The sequence below is a fragment of the Lissotriton vulgaris genome, chromosome 5 (assembly GCF_964263255.1).
Source record: "Lissotriton vulgaris chromosome 5, aLisVul1.2, whole genome shotgun sequence".
NCBI lineage: Eukaryota > Metazoa > Chordata > Amphibia > Caudata > Salamandridae > Lissotriton > Lissotriton vulgaris.
Window position 1 is genome coordinate 1,399,283,835 of NC_141693.1, and position 13,973 is coordinate 1,399,297,807.

Consider the following 13,973-nt stretch of genomic DNA (forward strand, 5'->3'; position numbering starts at 1 on the left):
GCCAGGAAAAACCGCCAGGCTCCCCTGACCAACTACAACGCTGCAATGCAGCATTGGGATTGTTAACACCCAGGCTCCCCTAACTAATCACAATGCTGCAATGCAGCGTTGTGATTGGTTTTGAGCGTCCTGGTTGGATGCTCAACCAGGGAATAGGGACCTGGGCATGTCTCCATGCAGGCTGTAATGCACGCTGCATGGAGAACAGGGAATGTGCGCATGACTGTTTTGGGTGGCCCGAGAGGTCCGACTAAAAAGTCATTGCACAGTTAGGAGTGGGCAAACCACTCCTCCCTGCCCAACTCCGAGAGCAGAGCAGCCCCACCTACTCACCCGCCCTCAAAGAAAACATAAAATAACTAAAAGTTATTATCATTTTATATTTCCTTTACTTTGCACTGCTCAAAAGCAGTGGGGTGACGCTCCTTCGGCCATAGCGGAGGAACCACGACTAAACCCCTAGAATCAAAGCAGAGACATGCCCCTTCTCTGGGAGTACTTAATCCTAATCTATGAGATCCCTCCCATCAAAAAAATCCAAGCAATAGGAACTTGAAAGATGGCTGTCAAAACAGAAGGAAAATGATAGTAGGAAGGCTTTTGTCTAGGAAAAGCTTTCATCATTTGCAAAGGAACATCTCTCCATGGAGGGGAGTATGTATGAATGAGACCAATTAACTGGTGAATCACGGTGGACTCAGCTACAGAAAGAGGCATAAGGCTACCAGAACAACCTGTTTAGTGAGAAAATGACACACTTCGAACACTCTTCTAAAGTAAAAACTATGCTGACTACTAATGTTTACGTTCTTCAGTTAGTTTTGTACTGTAGCAATTAATTTTTACCTCCTTCCTAGCACGAGTTATAGAGAAATCGCTTTTTGAACTGGTGTAATGATAAAGCATTCGATCTGGCTGCATTCTCTCCATAATATAGAACGTAAATTAATGTTACCCCGTTTTAATTGTAAATGAAGGTATAACTTGCATAGGGCTATAACAGTATTTGGCTTGACCTAGAGTTCATAAGGAACATTGACAAATTACTTACACAGTATTAAAACTCTAATTGAAATGGCAGAAAAGGGTTATGTTTCAATTTAAGTTTCCGTAATGAGATACAATTTGTGTGCTCCACAGACCATATTGCAGGGTTTGCACTAAATGAGAGTTCTTAGGTCCTGTATGGTACCTCAGTCGTTCCTTTCTTTTTTGATACACATCTCAAAAGGATTGGTGATTAAGCTATTTTAACCACATGACTGCTGGCCGTTTTCCCCCCCTGTGCTGGATTTTGCACTTTTGCTGCCACCATGACGAGCTCAGCTCGTCATCAGCACACGACACCCGTGGGTGATGACGAGCTGAGCTCGTCATCAGCATCGAAAGGGTTAAAACCTCTCCTGCTCTGGGCAAAATTGTGGAAGAAGTATTGAATTCAGGGAATTGTAATTTTATCCCATTACTCCCGCACATCAAATCAAATATTAGTGACCTAGGTTTGATCATGTATTGTAGCAACCTCCCACTGATAAACAACAACACTAAAACTGTTGTTAAAGCGGCATTTTGGGAAATCGAGACCAATTCATATAATCGCAATGCCAAACCAGGAGGTTTGGTGTATGAGTTTTCATCTACTAAAACTGTACCTGCCATGGAACCATACATGGATATATATTTAGCACCTCAGGCCTCCTCTCTTTTTATAAAATTAAGGGCAAACTGCAGGTTAATACGTTTTCCTGAAAATGGAAACCAAATCTAACTAAATCTCTACATTGTGCCCCCAAGTAACTATGCAGCTGAGAACATAGAACATCTATTATTTTTTTTTACCCCGCGTTTGCAAGACCAAGGCCGACCTGGATCAAGACAATTTGCATTGCCTTGGGTCTTTGACATTTCAAAGTGGCTTACCAGATTTTTCAGACGGACAGCCACTCCTCCATAGTCCTTAGTCTTGGTAGCTTCCATGCTTTTTTGTTACTAAAAAAATCATTAGGATTTTTAATATAGTTTCTGAATTAGTTGTTATTTACCTAAATGTTCTCCTTTCCTTTGTAACTGCTATTTTAAGCCTTTCTTGATCTTATGTGGCATAGTGCATGTTAGCATGGAATTATATTAAATGAATCTTATGTGCACAGCTTTTTATAGATAAACTTCATGAATTATTTGCCCCATGCACTATCACAAATGTGATCCTAGTTGTTTGATTGTAACATAATGCAATACTGTTTAGATAAACTTTGTTTGTGAAAGCATTTTACCCAATTGTTTTAGGACTAATGTATTTTATCTGTGTTTTATTCATTTGGCTTTGTTGTATGACTTGTTTTATGGGCTAGTTCCCTAAATAAAATAGTTTATATATATATATATATCTATATCTATATATATATATATATAGATATAGATATATATATATATATATACATAAACTATATATTACCAACTGATAGTCGCCAGTAGCTAGATATAGTTAGGACCTAGTTACCATAGGAAAATTGCAACATTCTATTCCCAATAACTTTGGCGTCGATTAACGAATCTTTGGGAAATTTTCAAAACTAATTCTTTGTTGATATCAGCTCCTATGTTGAAAGTTTGGGGGTGATTCGTCAAGGGGGGAGAAAAAAGGGGGTTCCAAAATGTGTTTTCTCCATGTTAATTTCCATAGGAAACTTTAGACCAGGATACAGGTCGAACAGGTGAACGGAATTACCCCAGATTTGGCAGGGAGACGGATCTTGGTCTAGAAAGCACACTTTTGTGATTTTTGAGAAATATAAAAATTTACAGATATCGATATTTGGGAATTCTGCCATCTGATTGGCTGAGGCATTACAAGCAAGAGCTTGCTGCTGATTGGCTGCGAGCGGTGCGAGCGGTTGCAACTAGGAAGTGTTGGCTGCCATTTTGTGAATCAGTTGAAGCGAGTAAGGGGAAAAAGGGGAGGAAAAAGTAGGAAAGAGAAGGGTAGGACTGCTGTGACGTCTGTAGGGTGGTTAGAGTGTGCTGTAGAGGGAGTGTGAAGCAAAATATTTACCCCTACCAGTGTGAAAGTGCTGTTTTGCCCACTGTGAGATGGTGCTGAGGTGAGGTGCCGGTACACTCCGGGATGAAAGCGTGTGTGTAAACATGGGAGATGAGTGATGTAAACTGATGTGCTCTGGGCACTGTAGCATACTGGCCGAAGCAAAGTATTTACCCCTACCGGTGTGAAAGTGCTGTTTTGTCCACTGTGAGATGGTGCGGAGGTAAGGGGCCGGTGAACTCAGCGATTAAAGAGTATGCCTTAACTGTGAGCTGAGTGCTCTGTAGCATCCTAGTAGAAGCAAAGTATTTCTCCTTACCGGTGTGAAAATGCTGTTTTGCCTAGAGTGAGATGGTGGTGAGGTGCGGTATCGGTAAAGTTGGGGATGAAACCGTGTGCTTAAACTGTGAGCTGAGTGCTGTAAAGTGATGTGCTGTGGGCGCTGTAGCATACTGGCCGAAGCAAAGTATTTACTTCTACCGGTGTGAAAGTGCTGTTTTGCCCACTGTGAGATGGTGGTGAGGTGAGGTGCCGGTATACTCGGGGATGAAAGCGTATGCCTAAGCTGTGAGCTGAGTGGTCTGTAGCATACTGGCAGAACAAAAGTATTTACCCTCACCTGTGTGAAAGTGCTGTATTGTCTAGAGTGAGATGGTGCAGAGGTGAGGTACCGCTAAACTCGGGGATGAAACCGTGCTCCTAAACTGTGAGCTGAGTTCTGTAAACTGATGTGCTCTGGGCGGTGTAGCATACTGGCTGTTTTAGCATATGTGTGTAGGTGGTGTTAGTATGCGTTTAGAGAATAGCAGGAGTAGGAAGCAAACTACTCACTGGTACCGGTCTGAAGACTCGAGATGAAACTGTGAGTGTAAGTCGTGAATTTATTGCTGTAAAGTGATGTGCTGCGGGTGCTGTAGGATACTCGTCACTGTAGCATACCTATGTAAGTAGTGTTAGTGTGCGTTTGTACTATACAGGGAGTGGGAAGTGAACTACTCACCCCTACTAGTCTTCAGACTCGAATGAAGTGTTTTAGGAAGCAGGAATAAAGAAATAATCGTGAAGAAAATAATGCAGAATGTTGCAATACCACAGAAGAAAAATGGTGAAATGAGGTGTGTCTAATAGAGTGGCTGTTTGTAATAAAGGGATGGAGTTTGAAAATTATATAGAAAGCGTCTTTATTTAAGTGCCATAATTGGACCCACTGGTACCAGAGCTAGGGCATCCGGCTGATGCAAAGTTGAACCACTTCTGCTGAATTCAAACGTAAGCTCCTGCATCAGTGAATTGCATATTACATGTTACAGTTGCGACAGTTGTGACATAAACAATAGCTATTACACTTGAATGACTCTACATTCTATAAGAAAAATAAATGTAGGATATGATAACAACTTGTCCTTTAAGAAAAGAAAGAAATAAAAAAGAAATTGCATGATGTAATCATCAAACTTTTTAGGTACCTTGGCAGTGCTTTTTTGTAACAGAAAATTATCAACAGTAGAATAGTTAACAATCTGTTGTACAATATGGTGCTTGTCAGAATTGGTATTAGTTCTACTCACATTGGAAACTTTGAGGATGAATACAAACATTGCGCTTCTCAGAAGCACGTTCGGTAACTTTGTTGTCAAGCTTACATTATTATCTTTATCAGTGAATTGCATATTATATGTTACAGTTCTTTGTGACCTATACAATAGCTATTAGACATGAATGAATACATTATATAATAAAAAAATAAAGGTAGTTTAAGATTAGCATAATGTGCCAGTTCCTGAACAAAGTCGACTTTTTTCATTTTTATTGTGAGTTTCTGAGCAGAGGTTGACTTTGAATACATTTGTGTGAAAGGGGTTTGTGAATAACAGAGAGGCAGAGATGCGTGTGCACAAAGAATAACCGTGGTTTCTAAATGGGTGTTGTGTTTAGGCTAATTTAGGAAGTAAATAGCGTATTTGCATGAGCCATACATCACCGATCCCTGGTTAAAGTGGAGACGTAAGGGGCAATAATTGAGATGGAGTTCAAATGTCTGAGCATACTTAGAAAGTTGATATATGAAAGTAGTAGGATTGAAGTGTATTATAAAAAATGTAAAGGAAAACGTAAAAAAAAAGATGAAAAAAAATCCATTTGAAGAATAACGTGAGTTTCTTACAAGTCTTGGAGATTGCAGTCCAGAAGTTCTTCAGCGGCTTGAGATTTGTAAAGTTCCAAGAGGCTATTGTTGCCATCGTATGAGAAAAGCAAAGCGATCCAATTCATATCCTCGAAGGGACAGTAATGTTCCTCGAATGTTGGAGCGGCAATTTGAATTGGCAGGCAATCTGCGATGTTGTGAAAGGTCACACGTTGCAGGAGATCTTTCATGGCTGCGCAGTAATCCCATTCCGCTGCTATTCCTTTTTGCATTGCATTCGCCATTTCTCCACTGCCAGAACAATCACGTTCATTGTTTTCAAGATAATGTATTACCTGCTGTTGCTGGATATTGGGAGCGATTGTTGGGATGTTGGCAAGTCATACATCCATTCGCCAGTCAAATGGGCAAGTTTTGCAATCAAACAATGGTTGTACACATATTGCATAAGTTTAGATAAATATTATGTTGTAGATAGCTCCAATAATAGATAGAGGTAGGTAGCCAAAACGTTTTTCCATTATGTTACAGTATTGATGTAGCTTGGCAGAGAGGCGTATTCTGTCGGACATAGTTGTTACCACAGAGAGCATAGCCATTTCTAGAAGTAGAATTAGTAGTAGGATTGCTGTAAAGTGAGTGAGAATTATGGGCACTGCTCCTGTTATTCCAGAGATGATCGAATTAATGTAGTGTGGTATTAAAAGAAGAACAGTTTGAAAGCGTGTTAGAAGGTTGTAGGAAACCGTGTTAAAAAAGTGTGCCAGACCTTGAGTGTGACATGTATTGAAAATTGTGTAACAATTCACAAAGTGTAATTGGCGGTTTGTATTTAAAAGGGAGTGTAGTGGTATCTGCAGTCGATAAATTTATTTTGCAGAAGTGAGGGAGATTTGTGTTCTGAACAAAAGCGCTTTTAGTTTGGTTTGTTTCTTGAAATCTGTTTTCAAACTAGATTGAAGGTCAAGTTGAAGTTTGGGAATTAGTTTGTGTGGGTGGGAATAGACATTGCCACAGGAAGTTACTGTGTTTGAAACAGTAAGGACATGCGCTGTGCCAGCTCACATTCTGTAGGAGTGCATGTTATTGAGAAGCAGATAACTGCCATTAGAAAGCTGTGTGAATGTTGGTCTGATTGTGGGAGTTGGCGTCGTTTTATGAAAGGACACAAGATTGGGGACTGTAAGCTTAGAAGCGCCGTGCTGGTGGACATTCTTGGATAGTAATAAATGACTGCCATTGTGGTTGCAGTTTTCACCTGTGAGAAAAACTTATGTATGCTCTTCAAGACAGCTGTTAGAACTGGTTATTTCTGGATGGCTAAGGCTGACATCAAAGCCAGGTAGAAACCACCATTCTAGTCAGGGCAAGGGAGTCACACGCCAAGATAACCCCTGCTCACCCCCTTGGTAGCTTGGCACGAGCAGACAGGCTTATCCCGGAGGCAATGTGTAAAGCATTTGCACACGCACACAACAGCAACAACATCCTAGGCACACCACAAAACGAACTCCACACAAGGTTATATAAAAAGAACTTTTGTATTGTCAAAACACATCAGATAGTAATCACACAATATACATTGTGCCAACTGGCATGGGCAATATTCACAAGGGATTATTTACAGGACTGGGCCACATGGGCCACTGTCAGAATCAGCACTTAGTAGAAATAGCACTTCTAGAACATAGAATATAGGATATAAAATCACTGTAGCACAAATGAGCAAATATAGCACACAACCAGTAACCACTGGTAACAGGTAAGTACCACCTACGCAACCCTAACCACCTTAGGAGAATGTCACGCAGGGAACCAGGACCTCAATAGGACCACCTGTACTAGAAAGAACAACCACCTAAGTATCACCATACAATTAGGGGTATCAGCAAGAACACATTACACATGATGCATCACAATATTCAGAGGCGTAGGGAAGGAAAACACATGATGCATAAAACATACATTCAGCGGTGTAATAACAAGGCACATGATGCATCAAAACACATTCAGAGGTGCAGGGAAGGAAGATACATGATGCATAAAAACATTCAGAGGTGTAAGAACAAGGAAGACACATGATGCATTAAAACATTCAGAGGTGTAAGATCAAGGTGCGAAATCATATTAAATGCATTACATTTCCTAGCACCACATCAAATTGCGCAAAACTCACATTAGGCAATTACCATCACAAACCTAGCAGGTAGCAACTTTGCGCAAAATAACCATAGGGCCTTGCGCCCTATTCACCTATCAGCCCCCCCAGGCCAACTGGCCATACAATAAAGGGACTAAAGAGCCCTGTTTCCAGAATGTCAAGGCGCGCTGCCAATGCTTCACCAGTCAGGGGTGCGCCACTGGCGCAAACCTAAACGTTGCAGCTGGCACTAAGTGCTGTGCAGCTGTAGCAGTCCTGGCACCACTGTGCCATCTCTGTCCCTCCCAGGGACTCTCTCCATTGCGCCTAAATGGTGCAGCTGCCCACTACTTGCTAGGCAGCTGGAGACAAAACTGCGACAGGGCCTTCACTGACCCTAGAACAGAACTGCGCCAAAATGTAGGAGCCACACAGGCTCTAGGCCAACACTTGCTCATTGGTGGAGCCCTCTAGGCTCTAACACAATGTGGCCCAGGAGCCCACTGACCCCTTAAACAATCAGAGGTGCCCCCACGTTGGATCCCTAGGCTCTGGCAACCAAAATGCAGCTTGGGCTCTCACTGGCCCTCTATAAACAATTATACTCAACGTTGGATCCACGGGGCTCTCAAAAGAAACATGGCCCTTAAAGCTTTGGTCCCACACGGGCTCTAGATGCAACACTTCCCCCTACCTTGGGGTGGACCTTTCGCAAGTGGGGCTGCCCAGGCGCCGACAACACACCCAAAATGGCCACCAACCGTGGGACCCCCGCGGGGGCCTTTTTGTCCAATGGAACGTTGGGGCGGCCCACTTCCAGACGGGGCCGCCCAAAATGCAGGCTGGACACGGTGCCTCGATCAGGCACCATGTATTGTGCACCCAGAGTCCCCCCTCCTCAGCCGCACCTACTCACCGGCGGCTCCTCTTGGGGGAGGGGCTTCTCTTCATCTGTTGCGGCTTCTCTTCTGGAGGCACCATGCTTGCGGGACTCTCTCTTTCTCTGGAGGAGCACCCCGCCCTCCTCCTCTCCCGGGCCCCCTCTCGGGACCCGGGACTCGGTCACCATGCCCCGGAAGGCGGGGTGGGCTTCTGACCTCCTGCGTCGTCCATCTCGGGGCTCCCTCTAGCTCACGGGAGCCCCGCACCGACCGCACGCCATCTCCCTCTTCCTTCATGGGGCTCCCTCAGCACACGGGAGCCCCGCAACAGGCCACACTTCCTCTTCCTCGGGCCGTCGGCGGCGGGCGGGACTTCCTTCCGGACTGCAGGCCCCGCCCTCGTCCCGGCAGAAGATGCCTGACTTCCGGTTTCGCGGTGGCGTGGCAGTGATTTCTCCGGCATAATGAAGGGTGGGCACCCTCGGTAGATGAAATAAATGTACAAGCGAGGTGGGCACTCGCAAAGGGGCCTATAAAACGGGAGTATACCCGTAAGTATAAAAATAAAGTGCACACGAAGCACTCGGGGGCACACAAAGGGCAGGAGCACTTCCCCCCTGGGGTAACCACAGCGCTCTGCCAGAAAATGAAAATAAAAGCGCTCCAGTGCGCAGAGAGAGACCCAGGGGCATTTCAAACAACGCCAGTACTCCCAAGGCGCTGGGGCAGCCCCCAAGTCCCTAGGGCTACAAGCAGCCCAGCAAAACGGTTGCAGCAGTCCTGGAGGGATTAAGGTGGAGCAAGAAGCAGCTCCCAAGAAAAAGGAAAGTCCTCCAGCCTCCAAGTCCATCAGGCATCCAGGGGCTGGGCAGTGCCCAGGGAGGCAAGCCTTCACCTGTGCCCGAGCAGCAGCACACCCCTGGCAGGATTCAAGTCAGAAACAAGAACATTTTGTAAGGGGACACAGCCCCTTTTTATACTGAGAAATCCTTTGTCTAGCAGGGTGCAGGCAGTGTGAGAACCATCTACAACTAGTTATAGGGAACTCTTTTCACAGGCCAGGCTAAGGACATCAGAGGCACCACAGGGGGTGGAGCCAGCATTGTGTGGGGAAAGCCCAGCCCTATTCAGGCCCAGGTGCACCCCTCCCCTCACATCAGCATGCTAAACACTCCATGCACCTCTGCCTCACAATGCAGAATGCGGGGAGAGATGGGAGCAAAGTATGTCCGAAGGCAGTAAGCAATTATCAATTATAAAGTATATAATGCAAAGTCTTGAGGGGATGTGCCGGACAGAGTTGAGTATGCAGAGCACAGAAATGTACATGTCAACATACAATGATTGTCTATTGAGTGAAGTGAACAGTGGACACAACCATGATAGTACAATCAGTAGATTAAGGAATGGTAGCGCGTACGTGCCTCCCCCCCTCTAAATGTTTAGAGTGGTGAGCTGGCTTGGCGTACGCAAGGCTAGCGTAGGGGTTTAAAGAAGAGGCACGTTTCTCTGGGTGTGGTTCTCTTCCAGATTAGCAAACGTGTCTGGCAGGTATGCGCAGCTTACACCGCCACAAGGCTGAAGCCGTGAGCGATGGTGGCTGCATGATTGATGTTTGTAGCGAGCTGGTATCCAGAAACCGTCATGGCAGCTGCAACGCATATAAGCTCAACAGTTCACCATTCGACACCGCCGTGTGTGAAAGAGGGCCCACCACGTGCCAGTGGAAGCTCCTGGGCCGAGGTCTGCGAGCTCGGAAGGCTCCTGAGATTAACGTTGGGTACCGCAACACAGGCACGCAGTGCGCAGCCTGAGGCCCAGCACTGTGGAGTGCTCTGTATACTACTAACACAGTAGTCCAACAGGTACCAACAGTGGAACAGTGTTTTTAATACCATAGCGGGCGATGCTAAAACTGTATCTGAGAGTGGAGATGAAGGTACTCCTTTCGACCAGGTGCAACCAACTCTAGTTCCCAACGGTGGAACGGTGTCCGATATTACCTTCTGCTTGGTTTTCACTGAAATGGCAACTTCAACTTCTACCTGAGGCTCTATACTGATGGATGTAATTTGCTTCACAATTTCAGAAGGGATGTGGAGGTCAATCAAGCTCTTGTGACTACGCATCTGGAACCAATCCCAAGTCTTTGAACCTTCACCACAAGGGTTTTTTTGAGTAGTAATACGCAGAGTCTTGGTAGGCATGCGAACTGGCTCTTACACTTTCAGGATTTTCTCCTTCGCACCTCAAATGCGATCAGCACACACTTTTTCAAGTGACTTCACATTGCGACTGATCAGGGTGATTCTGATACGGTGGATAGCTACTTCCTGTTCCGCAGGTGCTTTGCCGGCGTCTTTAAATGCCATGTTTATTGTGCTCCCTGACCGACTTATTTGTCCTGTAAATAAGAAACGAACGAACAGCAGTGAGCCAGGAAAAAGATCAGCAGACCTCGCTTTTTTCACTAAACTCCTTTCATTGAGGTGCGTCAGATTCTGTGATTCCGTAGTTAACTAATGCATATGATTATTGAGCTTGGTTGACTGCAGTCGCTGGACTACACCGCGGTACAGCAGGTCCGAACAGTGAAACGGGGTCTTAATTATATGAATGAGGATATCAGAAGTTAACGTCTGTGATGATTTGTGTGTATCCCCTCCGATCAGGTGCAACCAGCTGTAGGTCCAAACAATGGAACTGTGTATTTATACCTCAATGGACATTGTTAGAACTGTATCTGAGAGTGGAGATGAAAGTACTCCCTTCGACCAGCTGCAACCAACTCTGGGTCCCAACAGTGGAATGGTGTCTTGATCCCACAATGGATGATGTTAGAACTGCATCTGAGAGTGGAGATGAAGGTACTTCCTTTGACCAGGTGGAACCAACTCTAGGTTCCAACAGTGGAACAGTGTTTTGATCCCACAATGGACAATCCGCCTGATTCATCATGCTCCCGTTTTGCGAGGCCCTAATAGCGATTCATAGCGAATCGCTATTAAGGACTCGCAAAACGGGATTCATGTAGGAATATGCAATAAAAATGCGATTCCTTACAATTCCTTATTTGCGATTAGCTAATTGCTAATCGCAAATAAGGAATAACTCGCCATTCATTCCTATGGGCCAAAAGGCCCATAGGAATGAATGGGGAGTATTCCTTATTTGCGATTAGCAATTAGCTAATCGCAAATAAGATTGCGATTTGAAGGGTGCCAGGGGTGTCCACTGGACACCCTGTAGCACCCCTCAAATGAAATTTCACACAGGTGTTGCACACACACATGTCCAAAGGACATGTGTGTGCGCAACATGCAACTTAGAAAAATGCTTTTAAAAGCATTTTTCTAAGTTTTTGCTATTTACCGAGAGGTCTGACCTCTCGGTAAATAGCGGCCCGAAATTGCGAATTAGCAATTTAAAAATGGTTGATGAATTGCATTTAAGGAATCTCAAATAGAGATTCCTTAAATGTAATTCCTCGCAATTTAGCTAATTAGCAATTACCGATTTTTGCATTTGGGATGATGAATCCCAAATGCAAAAATAGCGCTCGCAAAGGGCCAGATTCTCAGAATCTGACCCTTTGCGAGCCGATTTCAGCTTGATGAATCAGGCTGCAAGTCCGATATTACCTGCTGCTTGCTTTTCTCAGAAGTTCGTGTGTTGAGGTGCATCACACTCTGTGCTTCCATAGCTAACTGCTGCACATGAATATTGGGCTTGATTGACACTAGTCGGTGGAGTATACTATGGTACAGCAGGTGCAAACAGTGAAATGGGGTCTTGATTACATGATTGAGGATGTCATAAGTTAAAGTCTGTGATGATTTCTGTGTACCCCCTCTGATCAGGTGCAACCAACTCTGTGCTTTCGAATCCAACGGTATGTGGCTCTGAGGTGTTAATGACCACTGCATCTGGTCTAGCCTGCGGTTCGCAGGGTTCACAATTTAGATTGAGTGGCGATAGTTTAATTACAGAATCCAGTAGTTAAGTAATTAGAACGTCTACTGAAACATACACAATATTGTTTTATTAGAACATTGGAATGTTGGGAGCTCCACTGAAAACAATGGAGTAGCTCCGTTCTTATAAAGGATTGTATAAGCCTGGAGCTCCAACATTGCAAAGCTTTTTTGTTCAAAGCTCTGGCTGTGAACAAATGCTTCAGGGAGCCTGAAGGGATTCCAATGCCCTTGCGCTCTCTTAAGGCTTTCCTTTTGTTTGCTAGAACATTTTACCCTCTAGTGGCAGAATGTTCAAATAGCCTTAGAGCCCTTCGTAGCTGGGCTATAGTGGCTATTAAAGTACCTCTTTCTTGTTAAAGGCCCTTGCCTTCGGCCTGGGCCTTTAATGTTAGAGAGGGCCTTTAATAGCCAGTATAGCCTGCTACGGCAGGCTATAAGGCTATAGTATACTTGCTTGAAGAAGCTTTTATAGTTGAATTGTAGGTTTATTAAAATAACCAAATTCATCTTGCAAGTCCAAAGGAACAGTGAATAGTGTAGACTGTGGACAGATGAAATCCCAATTCGAATTGTTTTGATTTATTTATTGTAGAGTTTTATGTAATTTATGTTGTTGTCTTTTGTAAAGAGGGAGTAAGAAAAAGTTTTGATGGTTGTGTGTATGAGGACTGCCTTCAATTAACACTGCAGACAACAGTGTTCACAGTTGGATTGAGTCGGTATTGTAGATGAGGTAGTTGTGTAGGAAAAGACATTGTTCCTCTGCGTACTCTCTGCACCACTCAAGTGCATCATTGCAGTCTCTGCACACGTTTATTCTGCTTCGTGTATTGCAAACTGTAGAGCTCAAGTCAATGCCACATGGCTGTGGGCCCTTGCTGCACGCTCTCTCTGGGCTATACTGCAGATTTCAGTGTTTACATTTTACATTGAGTCAGTATTGTAGATGATTCAGTCCTGTAGGAAAAGACATTGCTCCAGTGCGCTCTGTCTGCACCACTCATATGCATTATTGCAGGCTCTGCACATGTTTTTTTTGCTTCACGTATTGCAAATTGTATAGGTTAAATCAATGCCACTCAAGTCACCTTATGTAGCTGTGGGTCATTACTGACCGCTCTCTGTGGCCAACACTGCAGACACAGTGTTCACAATTCAGATTGAGTCGCTATTGCAGATGATGCAGTGTTGATGGCAACAGATATTGCTCCTAGTACGGACTATCTACAGCACCCATTATCGCTGGCTGTGCACATGCTGAATGCTTTCGATGTGGCTATGTGAGTGCACTAGAACTGATGGAGCATTTATGATACAATCTTTTTGTGTATTATTTCAGATCTGTTGATTGTGTGCCAGTATACCACAAGTTGTGGTTCTTTTACAATAGAATTATTTCTGTATTATTTCACATCTACTGTCTCTACCTTACTGCAGCAAAAAGAATGATTTTTTAATATTGAATTTCTGTGTGTGATGCAATGATTACTGTTGTAGTTGATGCTAGAAGCAACCATTCCCTGGAGGCTGATTTACACTCACCCCATACGAATCCAGCACAGACGTCACTGGATATGTCACCCTGGTAATAAAAAGGAGTCGAGCGCACGTGCCCGTACCCAGTTCCATTATCTATCTGTGTCCCTGTGTTCATTATCTATGCATAATACTGCCTCTCGGCCGTACTATATTACATTGTGCTGTGGACTGCGTATGCAACCATGTTACCTCTGGCATTGAAGAACATTTCGGTAATGTAACTTTTAGGTGTATGGCTATCACAGGTGGA

At 44.2% G+C, this 13,973-nt stretch overlaps 1 pseudogene; it reads right to left on the reverse strand.

The window, feature by feature from the left end:
- Positions 1–1,047: 1,047 nt before the first annotated feature.
- Positions 1,048–10,579, reverse strand: LOC147712657 (small ribosomal subunit protein uS10 pseudogene; annotated as a pseudogene).
- Between the last annotated feature and the right edge of the window lie 3,394 nt (positions 10,580–13,973).